This window comes from Ambystoma mexicanum, chromosome 3q, assembly GCF_040938575.1.
Source record: "Ambystoma mexicanum isolate Mex_15411 chromosome 3q, UKY_AmexF1_1, whole genome shotgun sequence".
Lineage (NCBI taxonomy): Eukaryota > Metazoa > Chordata > Amphibia > Caudata > Ambystomatidae > Ambystoma > Ambystoma mexicanum.
The window spans coordinates 528,375,738-528,401,750 of NC_090926.1; the positions used below are offsets into that span (position 1 = coordinate 528,375,738).

Consider the following 26,013-nt stretch of genomic DNA (forward strand, 5'->3'; position numbering starts at 1 on the left):
AATTTATTCTCTTGAAAAATGCCTTAATAAACACTTTCGAACTGTATACAGTATTAATACATGTCCCAGGAATAACCAACACATCGAACATTTTGCTGCAGACGCTTTTCCAAATGTCTCCTTCTAGTACCTACTGTAGTGAATCGGGGTGAGCATCAGTAAATGAGGGTGTGTAAAGAGTGAATGTTTTGCATCCAAACATAGACTGCAATCTTGCCCCACACAAATGAGCAATCTATGCAAAATCTGGTAGCAGTGGGTTCAGTGGTGTGGATCTGTATAGCTGCACAAACATGCCAACACACATACGTACATTCAGCTTTATATATAAAGATGTATTGTGCCTTTTGTATGGCGTTATACATCAAGTGAATTTTGTTTTTACCGCAGAGTGGGACAATATGGAGATACGGGAAGGGGAATGGGTTCCGTCATGTGGCTGTTTGAGCAATGAGGCAATGTCAAATATTTTTAAGGTTTGATTTTTTTTTCTCATCAGCTCCTTATTATGCTTTGGGGGTTCAGAGACATGTCCCTGCTCTGACTCTCGTTACGACCATGAATTGTTTTAGAAACCTGACTGGGACACAGGGTTAGACTCTGATTGATGGAATGGATGAATGAAAGAAACCACTGTTTTCAGTTTCATGGACTCTACATGCATTTTCAGGTGGTAAATTGGGGCTCTTAAGATCTAACACATTTCACTGGACAATGTGTGTGTTTGTGCTTCTTTAGTGGCACACCTGCCAGCGTAATTGGTTGTGCCATTGGGTATGTGCTTTTGAGGGCAGCCTGCGTTCGCAGGATTTAAACTGCGTATTGAGTGTGATAGTACAGTATGTATCAACTGGCTGGTTGCCATTTCATTTGGTGCTGAGCTCCCCATTATTCCTACTTGAGTGGTGTCATTATGGGTTGAGACTTGCATGGTGATATCATTCATATTGTCCCCACAGTTGTCTTTTCCAGATATTTCGTTCCTGCCTGGCATCACCTGGTTTGGGAGTGATAAATTAAAGGTCCCCTCATGCCCATCATGGTCGGTGCCATTCTCAGCCTCCCTGTCACTTCTTTGATGTGGAAATTCTGCAGAATGTTGGGCTTTCCATTGGTTTGTACCCTTTGCCATCCACCCCTGGCTTTCTAAGCTGTTATTGGTTACAGGTGATCTCAACCAGCCTGGAACTCGATTACGTTTTCAGCCATCTATGCACCACTTCAAGGTGATGTGAACGATTATGTGTCTGTGTTGTAACTGGTGTGTGCCACCCCTGCCTAAGTGAATGTGCCCCTCACATCACAACACTTGTTGCTGTCTGTGTCTGTTTTGCTGGGATCGGCTCCACTTTCCACCATGGATGATTGTCCATTGTCTCGTTTGCCTGTACCATATGTTTAGAGATCACAGAATTGAGCTCTGAAGCTCACATTTTAGGATTTATCAAATTTCTCTGCAGCTGGTACCTTTGTCGTCTGGATATTGGAATGTGTCTGCGTATCTCTGATCTTGGCTGTGAGCCTGCTTTGTGCCCTGTGCTACCTGAATCAGCTTTGCTTGTCTCATGCTCAGTGGCTTGAGGACTGCTGTAATTGTCCTAACCTTTATAATGCAGTTTCTACAGTGTCCATGTTATTCTAGGTTTCATATAGGTTAGTGGTGCATGGTTCTATCAGGCTACATATATACTTGATCATTGTTAGAAGCATCTGCAAGCTTGCTCAGTATCTTTTGTGCCTTGCAGTTTTGCGTTACTGCATTTGGCTATTTCAAAAATAATAAAAGTATTGGCAGTATGTATATGCACCTGTCCACTAGCTATAGAACTGGGCAAGTATGTTCTTCATCTATACAAGTGGGTGTCTGTGTAATGCAGTGCAGGACTGCGGGTCTGCTTCATGTCTAATTGTCAGAGTACCTCATATGTGTCTGAGGGTATTGACTATTGGCAGTTGAGCACGTTTGTAGATGAAACATGCTTCCTGACAATATAACTCTCAAGAGTATAAAAGGACAGATTGAGAGGACTATTGCCCGAAAGATGGAAAAGGGCCCTGGTACACAGCTGGCTCCAAGAAAAACACACATTCAATATCTCAGGGAACAATATGAGACAATTACCAAGACATTAGTTAAAAAACTCACTTGTGTGTTATTGTACAGGATTTTCCTTCATAAATCAGAAACAGCATGAGGGGCGTAATCCTATGGATAAACAACAGATTGTCATAAGCAATTACCCTGCGAAGTGTCAATATACCTGACTATAAGCTTTAGTAACAAAAGCAAGAAAGAAATTCTTACCACTGGAAGTTAGGGAAAATGTGGTATCTTTTGGTAGACTTGAAAGATGCAGGGTTCTCTGATATCACCAGCACAAGAACGCCGGCAATGAAGTCCAGGGTTTCCAGGAAACAAACCTAACACCTCCGGCACAAGGACACCTAAGAATGTTCAGGCGCCTATAGGCAGTCTATCGTCCAAGCACTTGCAAAGTCTTGGGGAGCAAATGTCCGAAGAGTTCCAGTGAATTAGAAGCAATGACACAATCCGTAAAGGCAAAGTAGTCCATGAAGAGTTCCGAGGTCACAACGTTCCAAATGGAGTATGAACAAATTTGCGGGTCAAGACAGAGCCGTAGTAACTTTTTGAGGTCAAAATGTAGGAAGGCAATAGCAAAGGTTCCAAGGAGAGACTGAACAGACAATGGCCAAGAGAAAGAATAATCCAGTAAGCAAAGCATGGTCCAAAACAAGAAAACAAGATTCGCTAAACAACACGAATGCTAATGGAGACAATTTCAGAAGCAATGCCCAGTCGGGTAGGCAGTGCTTATATCAGGTATCACCTGACATGCTGAAGGCAGCGTCGCCGTGCATATCTGTAAATCGGTTGCCAGCGTCTCCATGGAAATCCCCAACATTCTCTGAATGAACGGATATGCGTTGGTGTCTTGTTTGTGGTAGGTTTCCTGATACGTAGCTTTTCATCAGGTTTCCTGACAATAAGGGGCAATGAATGGATTGTAATGTGGAGAAGTGGGCAAGAGTGTTGTATGTCCTTCTGGTAGCAGAATGCGTACCTAATGTTCGGGAAGTCAACAGAGGTGGTTTCTTGACACTAATGCTGCTACGTTGTGGTGTCCCTAATGATGTCAGCATCGTGGCTACTTGGTGCTTAATCGAGGTTGTCCATATGGGTGTCTCTGTCCACGATCTCTGGTTCTTCTCTCACACATATAAATACTTGCATGGTATTTGGTCTGTATTCCTGACTGAGAGGATACCTTTCAGTGTACTTGTCAATCATGGGTGTACTCAGGATTCGTTTGACATAAGATGGTTGGCTATGAGCATTACTGGCTCTTCGTCTTGACATGAATCTCGGGGTGAGGAGGTGCATCTTCTGGACCCTCTCTTCAGTTTCCCCTCAACTATAGGACGGAGAAAGCTGCCCAACAACATTTATATATGTATCTGTACATTGTACATACCTATGTTGGAAGGATTGTAGTTGTTAGGTAAGTTAGTCTTATTTTTAAAAATAAGTAGTAAAATACTTGCAGAATGGGTACAATTGATAAAACCATGTTGTTGACTTGACTTATTTTATTGCACTATTTGTGTTTGTGATGGCGGTGGGGTTGGGTGCATTTCCATTCATATGGTGACTTAAGTGTTAAATACTAGAGGAACCTTTGTGGTTTCAATTAAGCTACAAGACCTTTCAAAAGTTATTAAATGTGCATGATGCAGGTTTGTACAAACCCCCAAAGAGGTGTTATTCAGTGAACAGTGGATGAAGAAAGACATGTGCCAAACTGATATAAAATTGTATCAATATTGTAAAGAACATAGTCTGTCTCAGTCTATCAGACTATTGCATGTCATATTTGGTACACACTATTACCATATTTAAACCAGCAGCATGTAGCGCTACTGTCATTACTTTTTAATGCTAATTGATTTCAACATTTCTTATTTTGTTTTTACAACAATAGATGTGCTGGTTTGCTGTTAGGTAAATGATTTCCGAAGAACAAAAAATGGTTTTCTGAAAAGACATTTGGTAAGAGTGGCACAACATTGTTTTTGAATACTGTTATTTTCAAAATGCATTTTGTATAATGAAATGATTGTATTAATTGTGTAAATAAAATACATGTGTCATGGTTCCATGTCAAGGTTGATTGTGAATGAAAAGATTGCAGAAAGCATATATGTTGCTACTACAAGAATGGTTTTTGATGTTTGTGTTGCGCTGCAGTGGTGTAAATATATGATTTTTGGAAATGATTATGGTGCAATGCACCCAACAACACAACTGAACTCTTCAGAATCTGCACAGAACTTGCCAACCCCTCTGCAGCATCTTCTGCCCCTACTCCTACCCAAGCCCTCTGCATTGCACTGGCCTCTCATTTCACTTCCAAAACCGAGGACATACTGAACAGCCTTGTCATGCACTCTCCCAACCCAACCCTTCTGCCCCCCTCCTGTCATTCGCCCTCCTCCCGCCCTCCTCCTTCCTCCTTCACTCCTGTCTCCCCTGATGAAGTCACCAAATTTGTCAACTCCTTGAAGGTCTCGTCCAAACAGGTTGCTCCTTGCTCCTCCAGAACCATCAAGGAAAATATCACCACTCTTGCCCAGGCTCTAGCTGATCTCTGCAACCACTACTTTGCTACTGGTTCTTTTATATCTTCCCTCAAGCACTCCCTTGTTCACCCCCACTTAAAGAACCCTCTGCAGACCCTACCTGCCCAGCCAACTACTGCCCCATGCCCATCACCCTCTTCCTGAGAAAACTGATTGAGAAGTTGGCCCTCCTCCAGCTCAACTCTGACACCTAATCTGTTGGTGGTCTGCATGACCACCAGTCTGGATTCCGAGCATCCAGAGACAAGGAAACTGTTCTTCTGAACACGTGTGAAGAACTGCTTGCATCTCTTGACTCCAATTCCCCTGCTGTCCTCATCCTTCTTGATCTCTCTTCTTCACTTGACACAGTGAATCATTCCATCCTCATAAAAAGGCTCCATGATACCCTTAGTATCTGGGAGCGGGCACTGGATGGTCTTTCCTCCTTCCTAACTGACCGTTCATCCGAAACCATTCTAAGCCCTTTCTCTTCCCCTTCTTCCTCCACAGCCTGTGGCGTCCCCATTGCTCCATTATTTCACCCTGGCTTTTTAACACATACCTTTCTCTGCTGGCATGACTCATTACCTCCTTCTCCCCCAACTTCCAGTGCTACGCTGATGATACACAACTCTTGTTCACACTTCCCACTGATGCTCTTGCACCCTCCTTCATCCATGACTGACTCTCTGCCATGCAGGCCTGCTGCACTGCCAATTACCTTTCCCTCAATACTAGCAACACAGAGATTCGCCCTACTTGGTACCCTGCACTATACCTCTTCCCTGAACTCTGGTCTTCCTGCATGGGCCGCCCTGCCCTCTCCACTGTAGCTAGGAATCTTTGAGTCATCTTCAACTCCTCCTTTTCCTTCATCCTTCATATTCAGGACTTTGTCAAGAAGTCCCACTTTCAGCTCTTCGTTCTCAAAGGGACTCCACCCTTCCTCAACTTCCCCCAAAGACTCAATGTTACCATGCTCTGGTTCTCTCCAGGCTAGACTACTGCAATAGCCTCCTCCTTAATCTACAGTTGTCCACCTTGGGACCCCTCTAGCTAACCCAGAATAGGGCAGCAAGACTTATCCTTGGCCACAAGCCCAAGGACCGCATGTCTCCTGCCCTAGAAAGCCTTCACTGGCTCCCGGTCTCAGCGCAGATTAAATTCAAATCCCTCTGTATCTACACAAGGCTATCTGGGTCCGGGGACCACTCTATCTTCAATGCTTTCTGACCAAATACTCCCCTCTAGACTCCTCCATTCCTTTGTCACCAACTCCCTGCGTGTTAAGCACTTTGCTAAACAGAGAGCTTTTGGGCGATGTAAGAGGATTCCATTCAACACTACAGCTAAGTCAATGCCTAGTCTGGGATACTGAATGGAAACCCTTATTAATATATCTTTATGTCCAGTTCATGAGTTTTGGATGACTACCCCTATATAACACCCCTCTCTTAGAATCCCCCTGACCCCACTGACCCCACTGAGCCAAGAAGGAGTTCTGTTTTGCAAGTTTAAAAGGTTTATTTGAGAAATAAGACAAAATATAGATACCACGCTTTTATAATAAATTAATAATCGATATCACCCTTATAAATATAATGTTAATCAACAATGGGTAATCTGACACTAGCACACTTCTTTACAATCAATGAGGAGTTAGTATAGGATGGATAAAGTAGCAAAGTACTTTTATGATTTCAAGGGAAAAGCAATGAGGAATAAAATGCAGTACAGAAATACTTGATATGATTTTAGCAAAAGACAAGATAATCACTTTTCTCTGGCAATTCACCCCACTCCCCTATGCAATGTAAGAAATGGAAGGAGATGGAAGTAACACACACAGTTCTCAGGAATGCAATCAAATACAATACGAAATTCAATTCCCACCCCAGCAAGCTTAGAGAAAACCGGTATGAGTTTTAAAACACAGGCCCAAGTGCTTTGAATGTACTGGCAATGAACTGAGAAATATGCTGAAAATGCTTTTAATTCCCTTTAGGAGGTTCAGGGTGCGTGAGAGATACTTGGGATGAGTTCAGGCTCACTTTAGCAATGATTCAGAGATGGTGATTAAGAGGCCAACACATTTTTAGCAAGGAAAGAAATGACTGCTGATGGTTACACGTGGCTGGATTTTTAACCAAATCGCAAATCGCGGTAAAATTCACGAGTGCGTGAATCGTGATTACGGCAAAAGTATAAGGAGAAGCAAGTCGGTTCTAGGTCCGTTGGAAAGCTGAGATAAATTTCGTTCCTATCCCAAACGGTTCCAGAGATACGGACAATTAAATAAAGGTAGTTTTTCGGATTTAAAGTAAACTCAAAATGACAGGAGACAGCTTGCAGCTGCAGAATTGACAAGTGACAGTGGTGCAGCTTTACAAAATGACAAGTGCCAACTTCTAGGAGGCAGTTCTGGTTAGGTTAAAATAGTTTGGATTAGATTATTTTAAACTAAGAGCTTATTTCTGTCACAATCTGACCTAAGTACTCACAATATATTTTTGAAATAGGCCTCACCACGGATCTGGTCAGGTTTTGGACTGGACTCCGGTTCTGGTCTCGGCACTTCACAGTGATCTGGGTCAGCTCTCTGGTTCTGCTCATAGTGGTCTGGGTCACTCTGGATCTCTGGTCTGGTCTGTCCGGATACATCGGTCTCTGCACGGCTACTGGATCTCTGCACTGGCCCTGGCAAATGTTCTTGGCAAGGGATTCAAGCAGCTCGCCCGGCTGTGAGTAGCTTGCAATGATTTGAGGCCTGCTGCAGAGAACTCAGCTTGTGGTTTTAGGCCTCTGATTTAGGTTCTAAAGTATAAATTCTAGGTTCTGGAGTATGTAGCTGGAGTCAGTCTGGAACTGTTATCTTCTGGATGTTGTGTGGTCCGGCAAAACGCTCCGCAGCAACTGGATTTGAATCTCCTCTCTAGCTTCCAGTGCCTCTTTTCATGTCTTTTGAAAGTGGGTGTGTGCGCAGCATCACTAAGCCAGCCCCTCTCTCAACTGATCATTGGTCAAGCTTTTCTCTCTTCCTTGATTGGGGGAAGGAAATGTGAGTCAGAGTGATGCTGTTTTATGGTCTGCAGAAAGGACACTCCCCTGTAAAAATTGCACATAAATCTATATTTGACCCAAATACATATTCCACAGATACACAGTTGTTTGTCATTGCATACACACATCATGCATTACTGACGGGAGGCACTGTTCCGACCCTGGCGTTTCTAGGAGCTTGGGTAAAGAAATGGTAACTTTTTGCGCTTTTTAGTAGCTTTCCCCATATCGGATTTTTCTCCAAATTTATACAATTGTGTGCAAGGCATGTGGGCATTTAGATAAGGAAGTGTCAGATTTTTAACCTGCATACATTTAGAGTAACAACCTCTTTTCCGCTCGTAAACTCCCAGATTATACCACAGGGTCCTAAAACCTCTTAAAAGGTGGGCAGAAAATCACAAGAATTATGGTATCATTTAGATAATTTTGACAAGTCCGCACCATGAGTTATACATCTTTCTTAAAATCATATTCTGGCCAACAGGGGTGTGTCTTCCCAGGTCACATGGTTGAGAAACCAGTTTGCCCACTTTCTTTAAGCTCAGCCTGTTCTCAGAGGGGGCTGCCCCTCCCCGTTTCTGCCAAGAGGAAGCCACTTTACGACCTCCCCTATAAACCATCTGCCTGAGTCAAGCAAGGGCTTTGTTCAAAAGGAAGCCATTTACGCCCCCCTAATAAACCATCTGCCTGGGCTCTTTGTTTAGTTTCTTGCAGTCCCCTGGTAATTCAATCAGAGAGTGTGTGACCCCCTATTGGCAGGGGAAACAGAATGCAGCCAGGCCTGGGAATGTATTTGTTGGGAAAGCCCCCACTCCTGTCGGGGGTAGCTGTCTGGCAGAATTCCAGTTTCCTTAAGCCAGGTTTCAGGTAAAATGTCACTTTTTGTTCCCCAGTTTAAGTCAATACAATTTTTACATATGCAGCTAGAATGCTGATTCTAAGTTCAAAACTATGACATTTTAACAGTTACAAACTATGTGACACTCAAAAGTAGGTCACTCAGTTAATTTAAACATTTCGATTTTGGTGGTTTTAATCCAGTTTCAGTTAGGCTGCTGACATGCATAGCTCAGCCAGTTTTGTTATGAACATTGTTTTGGGCTCTTCATCTTCCCAGATTTTGTATGCACACATACTTCATTCTGCCAGATGTCCGCTGGTGTTCAGTGAGATTTTTGGATGTGTTGCAATGTTTGAAAATAGGCATTTTGAGCTGGCATTCGGAGAAACCAAAAGTAATTTTAAAGCGTTTTTAAGCTAACAGGCGCTGCTGTTTTACCTTTGGCACCCATTCCACTCATGGCACCCTGGCCCATCATGCTCGCACTGGTGGGTGGCAAGTTAGGCAGCCATTTTGGTGTATGCGCAAACTGCGTGGTTCTCCTGGATTCTGGCGCACATGTGGGCTTTTTGGCCATCTTGGATTTTCTAAGCCCACAGCACCAAATGTTGCAGCATGATAGCTCAAACGTGGGTCAGGACACCAAACAAGGCCCCATCATGCGACTGCACTTTGAATTTGAGTCGATGGGGAGTCGAGTGCACAGAAGGTTTTGACCCACGCACTGGTATGTCCGCATAATCTTCTTCCATTTCTGCAAATGGCACAGTTCAGCATCTTTTCCTCCATCCGGTACTGATCGATCGGTTCTCCTCGCCGGTCCTGATGGGAATATTGGGCGGTACCCCGGCCCCTTGGGTCTCTGCTCCCGGTCTCCGGATCGTCCTCCTTGGCCAGTCTCCAGGTTTTCTTTCTCCTAGGACGACAAAGGAAAAGCGGCAATACCTATTCATGGACATTTCTCCCCCACCATTGATATAGTGGGGTGGCATATATATTTTAGAACTCAGCAGATATGAACATGCACATTTTTTAAATTAAGCGACAGGAACACATAAACTTGAGAAACACAGAATTTGATAGGCTATATGTAGGATATTTTAGGGTTGGAATTGAATTACTCTGGAGCAGTACCCTCTGGGATTACAGAGGACTCCTCCAGTTGCTGCAAAGTGTGCCTGGGATGGCAACACTTCAACTGGTTTATGTGGACCCACTTGTCTTCCCCCTCTGCCAAACCGCCTTTGGGGATGCGGATCTTGTAGGCCACAGGGGAGATCTTGTCTATAATCTCAAACGGTCCCTTCCATGTAGGCAATAATTTTCGCTGTTTGGCCTGGTTCCTTTGGAAATTGTATAGATAGACCCGATCACCCACCTTATATTCCTTTCGGGTAGTTTTTAAATCATAGTGGGTCTTCATGCTCTTGGCTGATCTTTCTAGATTCCGCTGAGCATAGGCAAAAGCATGTTGAAGGTGTTTCCCTAAATTCTCCACATACTCATGAGTTGTGGAGGCATTTATCAACATGTGCTCTTCGGTTCTGTAGAACAAATGCTGGGGAAGCACCATCTTGCGTCCAGTCATCAACTCAAGTGGTGACATTTTGGTTGCAGATGAAGGGGTTGATCTGATGGCCATTAGGACCAGAGGTAATCGGATATCCCAACTTGGCCCAGAATCTGCCACAAACTTCTTTAATATGCTCACAATGGTTCGGTTGTATCTCTCCACTGCTCCAGAAGAAGCTGGCCTGTAAGCAATGTGTAGCTTCCTTTTAACCCCCAGTATCTCCCACATCTTTGTCATTACTTCACTGGTGAAGTGGCTACCTCTGTCTGACTCAATCCTTTGAGGTAGACTAAAACGGGAAAAGATGTGGTTAATCATCAGGGCAGCTGCAGTTTCTGCCTTGCAATTTGGGGCTGGGAGACATTCCACCCACTTGGTAAACAAGCATGTAACAGTCAACATGTACTTGTTTCCTCTAGACGAGCGAATCGCAGGGCCTACAAAGTCGATTTGCAAATCTGACCATGGCAGTGTCATCCCCCTCTTTTTGAGAGGTGCACAGTGCGTGAGGGATGATGGCTGAAATTGTGCACACACAAGACACCCCTTCATGTATTGGTCGAGGTCCTGCCCCATGTGTGGCCAGTATGCAACCTCTCTTAAGATTTCCAGTGTTGTGTGAAACCCCCTGTGACCGGCGGTGGCCGCATCATGAGCGTGACTTAACATCAGGCTTCGGAATGAGGTAGGAACCACCCACTGATCATGGCCAGCTTGGGATTTCCTTACCAACAAACCGTCTTGGATTCGGAACATTTTTGGACATTTCATCAACACTCTTAGGTCCTCTTTCCCAATGTAATCGGTATCCGTCAGGGGAAAGTTCTCAGGGTCCTCAAGGTGTTGGTAAAACTTACCAATAATTGGATCCCCCTTCTGAGCTGTAATCAAATCAGCATCAGGGGTCTCCTTACTCAATTGGGCAGTTGAAAGATCATTGTGAGCATTTGTCTGGGACCTAGTGATAGCAGTGACCTTGATTTCCCCCAACAGGGACTCTATTTCGATTAGATCCCCTTGGATGGCCCTGGTTTTGGCCAGCTGATCAGCTAAGTCATTTCCAGTTTTGTCTGGTCCCTCTACTTTGGAATGACCCTTGATCTTCTTCCAGTAGATGGTCATCCCATTCGAGGTGACCAGATCATCAATGTTTTGGATTAACTTCCCATGTTTCAGGGGTTTGTTATTAGCGCATAACATGCCTCTGGTTTTCCAATTAACCAGGTGCTCCACGAACCTGTTCCGTACATAATCCGAATCTGTGATTATGACCAGTTCGTGGAGTTGATGCTGGACAGCAGTGAGGATGGCCTGATGCACAGCCATCAATTCTGCCACCTGACTACTTCGGGGACCAATTTTGTATCCAGCGGAGGGTTCTGGAAACTCCTTCACCCATGCATTCCCTACGCCAGCCACCAGTTCTTTTTCCCCGTCGTTGTCAACATGGTAAGAGCATCCATCCACATAGACAGTGGGCCTTCCCTCACACTTGTCTTCTTCAAAGACTTTGTGTGGGTAATTAAGGTATGCCTCCATGTTGTCCTTCATTTTTAGACATTCGTCCTCGAGACAGTTTTCTCTGGCACAATCATGCAAGTCAGTCAGACCTTGCGCGAAGGGACTCTTCTTGTTTTGGCCATATCTGACCTCCACAGGAAAGCCTTGCATTGACAGAATCCAGGAAGTAATTCGGGAATTACTCACATTTCCGGCCCAGATTCTGTCACTTTGGAGATATTGCAGAGGCTGGTGTGGAGTCTCCACTATGATGTGTTCCCCCTGGATAAACGGGCGGTAATTCTTCAATGCCCACACCGTTGCCAGGAGTGCCTTCTCACAATCGTTGAATTTTTCCTCCACAGAGGATAAAGCTTTGCTCGCATAGGAGATTACTTTATTGACCTTGTCATGCTTTTGGTATAATACTGCCGTCAAGCACGTATTAGAGAACCCCGTCTCCAGGAAGAACTCCTTGTTTCTGACAGGGTAAGCTAGGCAAGGCGCTTGTGAGAGGCTTCTTTTGAGTTGTCTTACCGCCTCGGATTGTTCTGGACCCCATTCCCACTTGACCCCCCCTTCAAGAGATGAATCAGGGGTCTAGTGATCTCTGCGTAGCCTTCAATGGACTTTCTGCTGTAATTAGTCAGTCCAAGGAGGCTCCTTAGTTCCCGCAGAGTGGTGGGGTCTTTCAGTTTCTGGAGTGCTTCCACTTTCTTTTCTTGGGGACAGAGACCCTGAGGAGTAATCTCATGCCCCAAGAAATTAACACGGGTTCTACACCACTGTGCTTTCTGAAAGGAAAGTTTTGCTCCGGCGGCCCTCAACTGGGTCAGAACATAACGGATCTCTGCTATGTGTTCCTCCACAGATGAACTTTTGATGAGGACATCATCTACATAAACCAGGTTACCCCTTGCACCCAGGTCGGACATGGCCTTGTGTAGGAAAATGTTGAATTCATTGCCGGAGTTGAGGTATCCGAAGGGAGTCCGGGTCCATGTGTACTGCTGGCCCCCAAAGGTAAAAGCCAGCTTGTATTGGTCCTCCCTACTGACAGGCACAGTCCAGTATCCATTGGTCAGGTCTATTGCAGTGAATACCTGTGACCCCTGGATCTGGGCCAGCCCTTGGTCAATGTAGGGCAGAGGCCATCGGGAAGTATGGACCCGTTTGTTGAGCTCCCTGAGGTCGGCGCAGAGTCTCCACTGGCCGTTTGGCTTCAATATTCCCAGCACCGGATTATTGAAAGTGCTGTGGACTGGACGGATTATTCCCCGGGACTCTAGGTTCTTAATTATTTCAGTAAGGGACTCCATGGATGCGAGAGGCAAGCGATATTGCTTCACAAACACTGGAGTCATTCCAGGGTCCGTGGGAATTGTTGTGGTGTGGATGTCGGTGCGACCACAGTCATATGAGTCTACCGCAAAGAGATCTTGGAAATCCAAGAAAACTTGTTTCAACTTTTGCTTCTGTTCCAGAGTCACACAGGCATCAGCTAGGTTGACTCTCTCTTCCACCATCTGCCTGAAGCCTGGAAAGACTTCTGGTTTGGCTATCTCAGCGGCCTCCTCCAGCTGGGTGGAGAAGTCCCTGGTCAGAGTGCTTATTTGGACTGGAGGCCTCAGGTAGGAAAGGCAACCCTCATGGACCTGGAAAATCACCTCATCCCTCCTGAAGTCACAAGTCACATCTTCCTTACCATAGGGGCAGGAAGTGTACACCAGGAAGTTCCCCCCATGCTGGGTAAAAATCCTGTTCATTTCCTAAATCAATGGAAAAATGTCGGTCATCAACCGCCATTCCAATAATGGTGCCTGCGGCTAGAGTAATACTCTTTAAGTCGCTGTTATCCACCTCTATTAGAATGGTGTCATGTTCTATGTTGACTAATGGAGTTGGGTTTACCCCAACCCTTGCTGTTGGAGAGAAGCGTTTAGATGTATGTAAGCATCAGGGTTTTTCAAATGTTGTCCTCTTTTAACTTTCACTTCCAGGGAGAATTGTCGGGTCCTTTCTGGGATGGGGACTTCCTCTTTAATCTGAATTTCAACTGCATAAGGTAGCAATTGAGCTGACCTAAATGCTTTTTCTGAATCATCAAAGCCCATGGGATTATCCGCTAATCGGGACCAAGCTTTGAAGTTTATTAGGTCCAAACTAATGGCGAAGCGATTGAGAATGTCACTGCCTAAGTAAGAGGCGGCAGTGACGTCCCGCACGACCCAACAATTATGGACTATGCTCTTGTTGCCAATGGAGATTTTGAGCATACACCTGCTTGTCAGGAGATGTTTGGAATTAGGTGCTTCCAGGTCCATTTCCCATTTGTCTATCAGTTTGAATGTGGGAATGGCTGGATCTTTTGGGAGTTGGCGGAACATGGCTTCGCTGATGAAGCTCTTACCGTTGTTCACACACACTCGAGCGAGAACAGAGTCCTTCCCATCATTTAACTGGACAGGGATGGACAACTGCTCTCCAATTTGCTGAATATCAGCCAGGCTCTGAGCTGACTTCACATCTTTCTGGACTATAGGAGTGGGAGTTTCTGATTGTGGATTAGTAAAGAATTTCAGGGTGTTTCCTTCCAGTGTGGAATACCACCTTAAACTGGAAGGAAGGTTGATTTTCAGAAATAGAGAGGACCCCCCATCACCAGTCTGTTGTCCTACTGCTATTACTGTCACGTCTGGAGTTTGGTTGTTCTGGAAGTGAAATTCTACTTGGTCAGATTTTTGTTCAACCATGTGGCAGGTGCCGTTTAAACTAACATGGTTGACACTCTGTTTTAATTTTATTGGTCGGCTAGTCTGGGTCCAGAGGACCTTGTTTACGCAATCTATTAGGGGTGACAACCTTCTCAGGAGGTCATTCCCTAGTAAACAAGGGGTGCCCTCTGGAGTCACTACTATGACCGGGTGTTTCACCTTGTGTCGCCCAATTTTAATGTCCAAATCTGCAGTCGCCTCGACAGGAATTTCCTTCCTGTCAAAGTTCTGCAGTTGTCCAGGAAGAGAGGTAAGAGGAATTTGGTAATTCTCCCCCCTTCCTGCATTTAGTTCCTCAAAGGCCCTTTTGGACAGAAGGGTAGCTTGGGATCCAGTGTCCACCAGTGCCAAAATTGTACCCTTCCCCTGTACTTGTACCGGGGCATAGCATCTTTCCTCCTTCTCCTCAAGGGGGCACAGATAATGCACATTTTTGGACAACTGGTGGGCTAACTTTCTGGTTTTGGACATTGCTAGCGAAGAGATTTGGGCAGAATTCTGTGGAGAGCCTTGGGAATCTGAAAGAAAAAGTTGGCAACTGGAGATCAGAGCCATTGTGGGTTCCCCTGGTTCCGGTTCTGGGCCGCCCCCCCTTTTTGGAGGCAGTCACCAGGATGGGTTTGAACCCGGGGATTTTGGTATTGTCGGTTCTGGGATGAGATGATGGGCGGCGGTAGCTCAGTCTCCACATCTCCCCAGTCTGAATTGGCATCCCTTGGGACCCATTTTTCCTTGGGAGGAGTTCCCCCATCTCTAAAGGAGAAGATCCTTTCCCCAGGATCCTCTGAGGATCCCTCTCCCTCAAATTGGAAGACCTGTACCTCCTCCACAAAGTGGGTCTGTTTGGGTCCTTTGTTTCTCCTACCCCCCTCTGCTCCTTGGGAGGCAGGCATTCAGGGGCAGGAGATTTTGTTTCCGGTTCCTGGTTTTCCAGGGGCTGTTTACAAGTTGGGAAGGAAGCTTCCTCCAAGGCTTTACACCCCTTTTCCCTATGCGTCCTCCCTGGGAACTGGTGGGTTATCGGGGTGCTGCCCCCGTCATTGTTCTGGAGCACCAGGTCCAGAGTTTGGGGCATTCTACGTTGGCATGCTCATCTGAGGGTTCTGTTGAGCCCTCAGTATGTGACCCAGATCTCGTGCCATATTTTGGACCTGGTGCTCAAGTTGTGAAACCCGCTCAGGCTGATACGGGGCTCTATTTTCTCCCCTGGGCTGATCCCGGGAAGGGTAGCTATCCCTTCTCTGGTAATACCCCGGATTGGGAAGATTTGGGTACCCCTCCACCCTTGGCCTCCCCTCTCCTGGATTAGGTTGTCTGGGCTCAGGGAATTGGGGAAAGAAGGATGGATGATTTTGGGGCTGGAAATTGGGCGGATACCTGGGGAAAAGGTTCTGCCCAGGATTTGGAGAATTTCTGCCCTACTGGGGGAAGTTAGGAGGGAAGTTCCCCGAGTCAGGTGCTTGGCTGGATCCCCCCCTTGGGCTGGAGGAGTCCACACATAACCCAGGATTGGTCGGTTTCCCTTGTAGCGGGGACTTACATAGTCAGGGGAGCGGGGGACCCCATTTGTGGGACTACGTCCTCGACTCCCTGTCTGTGACTGGCCCGAGGGCCTCTTGGGCTGTGAATTATTTGGTGCAGGCAGGGTTTTAGGCCACCCCATCTCCAAATCTAAAACGGGGGCAACCTTTACCTCTGCCACCTTGGCAGCAGCCGGGGTGCTGTTGGTTTTGGGGTTTTTCGGCACGTTATTTTTATTTTCGATAGGCTTCTGCACCTCATAGATCCGGGTAGCCTGTTCAATGACCCAGTCTAAAGATATTTTCTCATGAAAATCTCTCACGAGCTGGGTCATTATGTATTTGGGTAAGGCATGGAAAAACGTATTGATAAATTCTCTGCTCTCCGTGCGCACCCTTCTGGTGGTCTGTGCAAAAGAACGTTTTAATTCTTGCACAAACTCTTGTGGGGCCTGATCCTCCCCACATTGCAAATTGTAGGCTGCCTTGCGAGCCTCTTGAGGATTTCTGTGAACAGAAAAATGTTTCAAGATGGCCGCCTTATAGGTCGACCATCTTAAATGATTTTGGTCCTCCAGCCCCGCAAAGAAACTGGAGTATTCTGGAGAGAATGTCCATTTGACGTACTGGACGCAGCTACTACTGTCCTTCAAATGGAAAGTCTCCATCATTTGCTCATAGAGCTCCAAGTGTTCCCAAACGGAATACTTGGCGTTCTTATGATAAGGAGTGATGACACTCCTGATTGCCTTGATCTGCTTTAAGGGGTCCTTAAGCAAGGCCCTTTTTGCCTTATTGGCCTTTTTGGTTCGGGTAACCCTGGTCCATTCATCCTCCGACTCCGAAGCACTGCTCCCAGAGCTGCCCGTCTGATCTTCCAGGTTTTCCCGGATTCTGCGGGCCTGGGAATGGCTGGCAGAATGTGGGGACCTGGTCTCCTGTGTCCTGTGACACTCAGAGGAGTCTACAGATCCCTCCTTGCTACCAGGATTTGCTGGGTATCCCCCCCACTGACCTAACTGGGCAGAGGTTTTCAGGATGCCCTTAATGGGCCTACTCTCCTGGGGTTCCCCACTAAATTGCACTGTGCTTGGGTGCCCATACCCGGATAACCGCCCATCCATTCCTGGGAGGTACTGGCCTATGAGCCCCATACTTCTAGCTGGATAGTAATCTGCCATCCCCGTGGCCCTGGGCTCATGTGCGCGAGGGGACATGGGGGTGGCGGAGTCCAGGGACTGGGGGAGATGAAGGCCTCTGGTACTAGGGCTCCTGAGGTTATGCTCAGGAGTTTCTCTTTCCCAGCAAACCTCATCTCTATCCGCCCCTGCTTCCTGTTGCAATGCAAGAGCCTCGGCTTTCAGTTCCTCAGTTAAGGCCTTACTAGACTCTATCAGTCTCTCCTGCATCGCTACCTGTTGATGGAGCCTATCATTGTGCTGACAGAGAGCCTCATTTTCTCTCTGTGCCTCCTGATTGGTCCTGGAGTACTGGGCCAGTCTCTGCTGCAGGAGGGTTACGTCCTGAGCTGTGTCCCTATTGGCCTGCTCCTTTCTCGCCAGAGCATCCTCCACCCTCCTGGTGTGCTCTAACAAGTTCTGGTGTTCTTTTTGGAGGTCACCCAGTCCCTGGAGGGCCAGGTAATTTTCTTCCATTTCCTTTTTAAGTGGCAGACTTCCTGGCCTAAGGTATCCCTTTCCTGACCAAGAGCCTGCATTTGTGACGCCAGGTCGTCCCTCTGCTTTTGAAAGGCACCAGCTTTCTGGCGTTCTTCATCAAACTCTGCCTGGGTATCCAGGTCTTTCAAAATCAATTTATTGCTTTCCTCTTTCTCTCTGTCTAGTTGGATTTGCAGGGTGGCTCCCTGCTCTGTTCATGCCCTGTTGAAATTGATCTGTTGCTCCAGCTTTTTCCTGCTCTGCAGCAAGGAGTCCAAACTGTCTTGGTGCTCCTTCTGCAAAGCCAGAATTCTGGTATCCTGGTCTGTCTTTTCCTGTTGCAGTATATCCATGTCCTCTTTTATTTTAATGATATACTGCCTACTATCATTTTCTGACTCCTGGCTCCTCTGCAGCCTCTGCTCAGAAGAGTCCAGATCAGATTGGGCCTTCTGTAATGCCAGCAGTTGCCTACTCGCCAGATCTTGGCCTTCAGCACATTTGTCCTGCATGGCTCCCATATGTAAATATAAATATGCCGCTACCCTGGCAATCTTGTTGTGCTCATCCTTGGCCTTAGGGGCCATATATAGTTCACTCAGGGCCACATGTAGGGGACCCTGATCTCCCCATTTATCTGACCCTGTTTCAGTGACCTGTTGCACGATTGCTTGCAACCAGACCGTTTGGTCCTGATGAGTCCACTCACCTCTCACAAATAGCTTATGTAAGAAGTGCTCTCTGGCTATTCTGATGTCTACCAGTGTCGTCATTCTGGAATTTGAGTTCCTTCCTGACTTACAGAAGTTTGTATTTTATTTTTGCAAAACAGACCGTTTCCTTAGAGCGTTCCTTTGAGGAGTGCTTTACAGCGTAACACAGCGTGGTGATCTGACTGGATGTATGTATCTTGTCAGTTAGCACACTGTATTAATCTGAACAAGTGATAGATCTAATCCGGAATCCCCGGCTACGAGCCCCCAATTTGTAAGAAGATTCAATTCAACACTACAGCTAAGTCAATGCCTAGTCTGGGATACTGGATGGAAACCCTTAATAATATATCTTTATGTCCAGTTCATGAGTTCTGGATGACTACCCCTATATAACACCCCTCTCTTAGAATCCACATGACCCCAGTGAGCCAAGAAGGAGTTCTGTTTTGCAAGTTTAAAAGGTTTATTTAAGAAATAAGTCAAAATATAGATACCACGCTTTTATAATAAATTAATAATCGATATCGCCCTTATAAATATAATGTTAATCAACAATGGGTAATCTGACACTAGCACACTTCTTTAAAATCAATGAGGAGTTAGTATAGGATGGATAAAGTAGCAAAGTACTTTTATGATTTCAAGGGAAAAGCAATGAGGAATAAAATGCAGTACAGAAATACTTGATATGATTTTGGCAAAAGACAAGATAATCACTTTTCCCTAGCAATTCACCCCCCTCCCCTATGCAATGTAAGAGATGGAAGTAACACACACAGTTCTCAGGAATGCAATCAAATACAATACGAAATTCAATTCCCACTCCAGCAATCTTAGAGAAAACCGGTATGAGTTTTAAAACACAGGCCCAAGTGCTATGAATGTGGTGGCAATGAAGTGAGAAATATGCTGAAAATGCTTTTAATTCCCTTTAGGAGGTTCAGGGTGAGTGAGAGATACTTGGGATGAGTTCAGACTCACTTTAGCAATGATTCAGAGATGGTGATTAAGAGGCCAACAAATTTTTTAGCAAGGAAAGAAATGACTGCTAATGGTTACACGTGGCTGGATTTTTAACCAAATCGCAAATCGCGGTAAAATTCGCGAGTGCGTGAATCGTGATTACGGCAAAAGTATAAGGAGTAGCAAGTCGGTTCTAGGTCCTTTGGAAAGCTGAGATTCTAAATTTTGTTCCTATCCCAAACGGTTCCAGAGATACGGACGATTAAATGAAGGTAGTTTTTCGGATTTAAAGTAAACTCAAAATGACAGGAGACAGCTTGCAGCTGCAGAATTGACAAGTGACAGTGGTGCAGTTTTACAAAATGACAAGTGACAACTTCTAGGAGGCAGTTCTGGTTAGGTTAAAATAGTTTGGATTAGATTATTTTAAACTAAGAGCTTATTTCTGTCACAATCTGACCTAAGTACTCACAATATATTTTTGAAATAGGCCTCGCCACGGATCTGGTCAGGTTTTGGACTGGACTCCGGTTCTGGTCTCGGCACTTCACAGTGATCTGGGTCAGCTTTCTCGTTCTGCTCACAGCGGTCTGGGTCACTCTGGATCTCTGGTCTGGTCTGTCCGGATACAGCGGTCTCTGCACGGCTCCTGGATCTCTGCACTGGCCCTGGCAAAAGTTCTTGGCAAGGGATTCAAGCAGCTCGCCGGGCTGTGAGTAGCTTGCAATGATTTGAGGCCTGCTGCAGAGAACTCAGCTTGTGGTTTTAGGCCTCTTATTTAGGTTCTAAAGTATAAGTTTTAGGTTCTGGAGTATGTAGCTGGAGTCAGTCTGGAACTGGTATCTTCTGGATGTTGTGTGGTCCGGCAAAACGCTCTGCAGCAACTGGATTTGAATCTCCTCTCTAGCTTCCAGTGGCTCTTTTTATGTCTTTTGAAAGTGGGTGTGTGCGCAGCATCACTAAGCCAGCCCCTCTCTCAACTGATCATTGGTCAAGCTTTTCTCTCTTCCTTGATTGGGGGAAGGACATGTGAGTCAGAGTGATGCTGTTTTATGGCCTGCAGAAAGGACACTCCCCTGTCAAATTGCACATGAATCTATATTTGACCCAAATACATATTCCACAGATACACAGTTGTTTGTCATTGCATACACACATCATGCATTACTGATGGGAGGCACTGTTCCGACCCTGGCGTTTCTAGGAGCTTGGGTAAAGAAATGGTAACTTTTTGCGCTTTTTAGTAGCTTTCCCCATATCGGATTTTTCTCCAAATGTATACAATTGTGTGCAAGGCATGTGGGCATTTAGATAAGGAAGTGTCAGATTTTTAACCTGCATACATTTAGAGTAACAACCTCTTTTCCGCTCGTAAACTCCCAGATCATACCACCGGGTCCTAAAACCTCTTAAAAGGTGGGCAGAAAAATCACAAGAGTTATGGTATCATTTAGATAATTTTGACAAGTCCGCACCATGATTTATACATCTTTCTTAAAATCATATTCTGGCCAACAGGGGTGTGTCTTCCCAGGTCACATGGTTGAGAAACCAGTTTGCCCACTTTCTTTAAGCTCAGCCTGTTCTCAGAGGGCGCTGCCCCTCCCCGTTTCTGCCAAGAGGAAGCCACTTTACGACCTCCCCTATAAACCATCTGCCTGAGTCAAGGAAGGGCTTTGTTCAAAAGGGAGCCATTTACGCCCCCCTAATACACCATCTGCCTGGGCCCTCTGTTTAGTTTCTTTCAGTCCCCTGGTAATTCAATCAGAGAGTGTGTGACCCCCTATTGGCAGGGGAAACAGAATGCAGCCAGGCCTGGGAATGCATTTGTTGGGCAAGCCCCCACTCCTGTCGGGGGTAGCTGTCTGGCAGAATTCCAGTTTCCTTAAGCCAGGTTTCAGGTAAAATGTCACTTTTTGTTCCCCAGTTTAAGTCAATACAATTTTTACATATGCAGCTAGAATGCTGATTCTAAGTTCAAAACTATGACATTTTAACACTTACAAACTATGTGACACTCAAAAGTAGGTCACTCAGTTAATTTAAACATTTCGATTTTGGTGGTTTTAATCCAGTTTCAGTTAGGCTGCTGACATGCATAGCTCAGCCAGTTTTGTTATGAACATTGTTTTGGGCTCTTCATCTTCCCAGATTTTGTATGCACACATACTTCATTCTGCCAGATGTCCGCTGGTGTTCAGCGAGATTTTCGGATGTGTTGCAATGTTTGAAAATAGGCATTTTGAGCTGGCATTCAGAGAAACCAAAGGTAATTTTAAAGCGTTTTTGAGCTAACAGGCGCTGCTGTTTTACCTTTGGCACCCATTCCACTCATGGCACCCTGGCCCATCATGCTCGCACTGGTGGGTGGCAAGTTAGGCAGCCATTTTGGTGTATGCGCAAACTGCGTGGTTCTCCTGGATTCTGGCGCACATGTGGGCTTTTTGGCCATCTTGGATTTTCTAAGCCCACAGCACCAAATGTTGCAGCATGATAGCTCAAAAGTGGGTCAGGACACCCAACAGCGATCATTTTCCTTGGCTGTCTCTCTCCTGTAGAACAGCCTCCCTCTCCTGCTGCATCTTGAGCAAGACCTCTTTAAGTTCTGAACAAACCTCAAGACCTTTCTCTTAACCTCTTCCTTCTCCTCCTCTCTTCCCTGCTAATCTTACAGCAATGTGACTGATCTGCAGGGCCCTTTGTGTCCTCAGGACCTTGAGCCCCCACATCTCTCATCCCAGCCACTGTCTTCTGCTGCACTTACTTGGGCTCACCCTACCCATGGGTGGTTGCACTTACGTCTCTTCTCTTCTTAGCACTTATCCTGAGCCCTTCTCCATGAGCATCAAAGCACCTTATCCCTCAGCCCTCCTTGTCTGCAGTTGCACGTTCTGAACACTCACAAGGCATAGTAGGTTTGTCTCCCCTTCCCTGTATTCTCATTATTTGTGTGTACTATTAATGCAATTACATATCCTTGATGTAATTCACTGTATACCTTCCCCTGTCTCCACCCTGTTTTCCCCGTGGGTGCTTTGAAACAGTTTTGCTAATTGTATAAGCGCCTAATAAGTGACCAATAAATACATAAATAAAATAACTGTATTTATTTATATAGGCTCCACGAAAGGTGGTCTCCTTTGTACCAAAAGATTTTTGAGAATAACCTTTGGTTAGCTAATAATCCCTAAAACTATATATATGTTGACGATGCAGTAAAATAACTGCATACAGGTACACATTTATTTAGATTCTAGTGCCATTTAAAAATAAAATGGAATGTTTCATACAGAAGTAATTACATTTCATGAATCTAAATTTGCATCCCTATTTTCCATTGAAAATCATTTCCATGCTTCTACCTTCTAATGTCTGCCAAATTGCTAATTCCCCGTTTGCTTTTTTAGCTTTGTTTGGATTAATTGGATGTATAATGTGTAAATATAGTCACTTATGATTGGAACACTGTACATCAGGAATTACGGTTTAGAAGTAAGATTGCAGGTTCAGCAGATGAGCTTGGTTGGATTTGATGAGCTCCATTCTATACATGTGTTAACCCCATCTCTTCACAGTGTAGCCTTGTAAAATGTCATTAAAGATATTAAACTAATCTGGGAAAACCCGAATTTGTGGTGAAAAGGTTCTCCTATTTCTCCTGTGGAGGAGGCAATATGGTGTTGAGAGTAAGCCATGCAGACAGTGCTTCTGCCAAAGGTATTGCAACTGGTGAGGTGTCCGAGGGTGTTGTGGTGGCCCCAGCTGACTTAAATCAAGAGGACATTAAGACTGTGTATAATCTAGAGATTTTGCTGGCAAATTACATCAACTTTTCAGTTGAAGAGGGAGTGAAACTGGCAGAGGGTGCAGCAGAGGACACTGGCTTCTTGGAGACGAATGTGGGAAGGGTGTGGGTTGTGGTCCTAAATTGGGTTGAAGAGCAACATGTGGAGGAATCACAGGTCATTCACAAGCAAATGGCTCAGGAGGAAGAGATTGAGACCACTCTGAATGTTCCTGCCTTTGAATAGGAGGCGCTTCAAGCAGAGGTGTCCTTTGTCACGTTTCAGGCAGGACATGGGACAACCTGGCCCCAGGGTGAGGCAGTGCATACCTTGTCATTGTTGTGAAATGGCTAATGTTTCTGGAGGTTGACACTGTGAGGCTGGGGATGCAAAGTATGCAAGGTGCAAATTCGGAAGGGTGAGCAAAAGAAGGGATCTGTCTTGGAAACAGTGAAAGTGTGCAAACACCTGATACACAACACCTGATACACAAGCACATTCAGACTTGTTCGACCATGACTATCATCTTGCATTGACCCCTCACTCACATTGTTTCTCCAGGATCACCATGGTTAGACACACCTGGCTGTCACTGGTCACAGACACAATGGCACACGCAGCCCTCAACCAACTCAACCTATCCGACTGGCCAAAAACCTCTGTCCTCTTGGCACCATCCACAATCAGGGTATCATTTTCACTACCATCACCAGAGCATGTTGTTTGGTGTGGTAGCCTTGTAGGTGTTCTGCTGTTTGAGCAGGCATGAATGGACTGAAGGGCTACCATGCACTGCTTGTATTGCCAGACGATCATCATCTGGGAGAGCAGAAACCACAAAGCAGCGGAGAATGTCCAGGGGGGTTAGATGCTCCAGTACCAACTTACCCTCTGGTAGGTGAGAGAATGGACATTGGAAAAGAAATAGGAATTGACAGAAGATAGTCCACAAATGTTGCAGGAGTATTTATCCATGTATGAATATTGAGTTTTGAACGCTGCTTTGGTGCATATATGTAGAATTGAAAAGAGACTCAACAAGGTGAGAAAGAAGTTAGGGGGGTAATCAAAGATAAAGAGGATAACATAGACTGCCATTGAATTAAGGAAGCGCATGTTGACCCATGATAGTTTGTCCCATTATTAAATCCTGCTACTCTCCCACATTATTTTGAAACAATATAATCCAATGATTTATGTTCCACCCATGTTTAGAATAAGCCCCTCATGCGTGGTGATGTGTACCTGACGTGATAGAGAGACTTGGTAATGCATCACACCACTAGAGTTAAATTTGAAAATTGGCTTAGCTGAATAAAGTAGCCGAAAATTTCAGACTTTGAAGAACATATGCTATAATATTATAAAAATGAGTCTAGAAAAAACGGCTTGGTATACATGATGTTTGGTTAAAGGATTGCAGCACATTTGGTCTGGTGGTGATAAGGGTGTTTCTATAGCAGCTGCTTAGATGTACGCAATGTTAGAAATGCAGAAGAAAGCAGTTAAAGTTGGAGAATTTGACAATGCACCTCAGCAGGTCATGGGTAGGTGTCCTTGTTTCTTCCCAGTGTGCTGCATGGTGTTACCTCGTATGACCCTAGAGAGATGCGGTACCTGACTTGGTGATTCCCTGACGCACAGTTATGTTGCAAAAAGTGCCAGGGGGAAAATGCTGTTGTCCTCCTTGTCCTGCAGTTTAGGTAACGTCCACAAGTTGGACGTCCTTGCATACTCAAGAGGATATGCCCTACTAAGTGTTTCTGTTGTTGGGGAAGTTGCTGTTGTGTCTGCACAACAATGACATTCATACTCTTTCTGAAAGAGTGTGCGCAAATGTGGTGGTGTAGCTTTGTTCTCCACACTTGTCTCTTTAATGTTGACATTATCTTCTGTCTCTTGCCCTGTATCACTTGTTTCCGAAATCAAGTGTTGAATCCTAGGCGGGGCACCACCTTTATCCTTATGAGAATCATAACTAAAAGTGGATGTGGGTCAATGCGTGATTGAGGAGATTACAAATATTCCATATGTTGCACCTCTGCACTGTGTATTGCTTCTTCTGTAACTCTCTCTCGCCCTTCTGCATATATAAACCATACATAGTGTACACTGAATGCCCTCTGATACCTCCAAAGAAAGGTACACACTGTTCTATGAATTACAACCACTGAAAGTGATATCCTACGTGTCTGCAAACCATTCTATGATATTTTTCTCCTCACTACCAAGAAATTCCGCATACATTGATGCCATGCAAGGTGGTTACTGGGATTATCTCATTCTTAGCACTAGTAACCACTAGATGATGCACGTGCACTGCACACAGATTTACATTCACTGAATGTAAACTCTTCCTTCCTTAAAGGAATTATAGGACATAAGCAACAATTATTTTCTCTTACCACAAAAAGAGGGTGAACAGTTTTACATCCACTGAATTTCGTCTAGCCTAACCGTAGAACATTATAAGACTATTTCCATGCAAAAAAATGTTTTGTCTGGCCTCAGAAAAGATATACTGCTCCATAAAAGGCAACAAATGAACTCTTCCTCCCTCAAATGTGTATATAACTATTCTAGACAAGAAGCACATGTGTTCTCACCCACAGAAAGATTGAGCACTGTTTAACAACCATATCCTTTAAGACTTTCAATGTAAGAAACAAGTACTCACTAACAGACTCAGAATGCAGTCTCTCATTTAACATGTTTTCCAAGATTTACAATTCCCAGCTTTTTGTCTGACCAACAAATGATGGCACACTTTAGTAAGGCCACTGAATTCAACCTCATCTACCTTGACAAATATAACTGTTTCTCTATAACAAGTATTTTTTCTTGCCATAGAAATAGGACATAGTCAGATGCAACCATTGAATGCACTTTCCTATCTCTAAAGAATGAAAATAATGTTTTACCAAGCATGTATTTCTGTTGAAGGAAATATGGGTGACCTCAGTTACAGACACTCACTGC

General features: G+C 45.1%; 1 protein-coding gene across 5 annotated transcripts in view; it reads left to right on the forward strand.

Annotated features, from left to right (window-relative positions):
* The window catches only part of TENM2 (teneurin transmembrane protein 2), a 3,863,575-nt gene that overhangs the window by 300,396 nt on the left and 3,537,166 nt on the right, over positions 1 to 26,013 (forward strand). For 4 of the 5 annotated variants that reach the window (XM_069654289.1, XM_069654288.1, XM_069654292.1 and 1 more), the window contains exon 2: positions 4,002 to 4,069. The exons of the other annotated variant lie outside the window; for it this stretch is intronic. The gene's annotated coding sequence lies outside the window, so the exon portion shown is untranslated. The remainder of the gene's footprint in view (positions 1 to 4,001; positions 4,070 to 26,013) is intronic. 5 annotated transcript variants of the gene reach the window in all.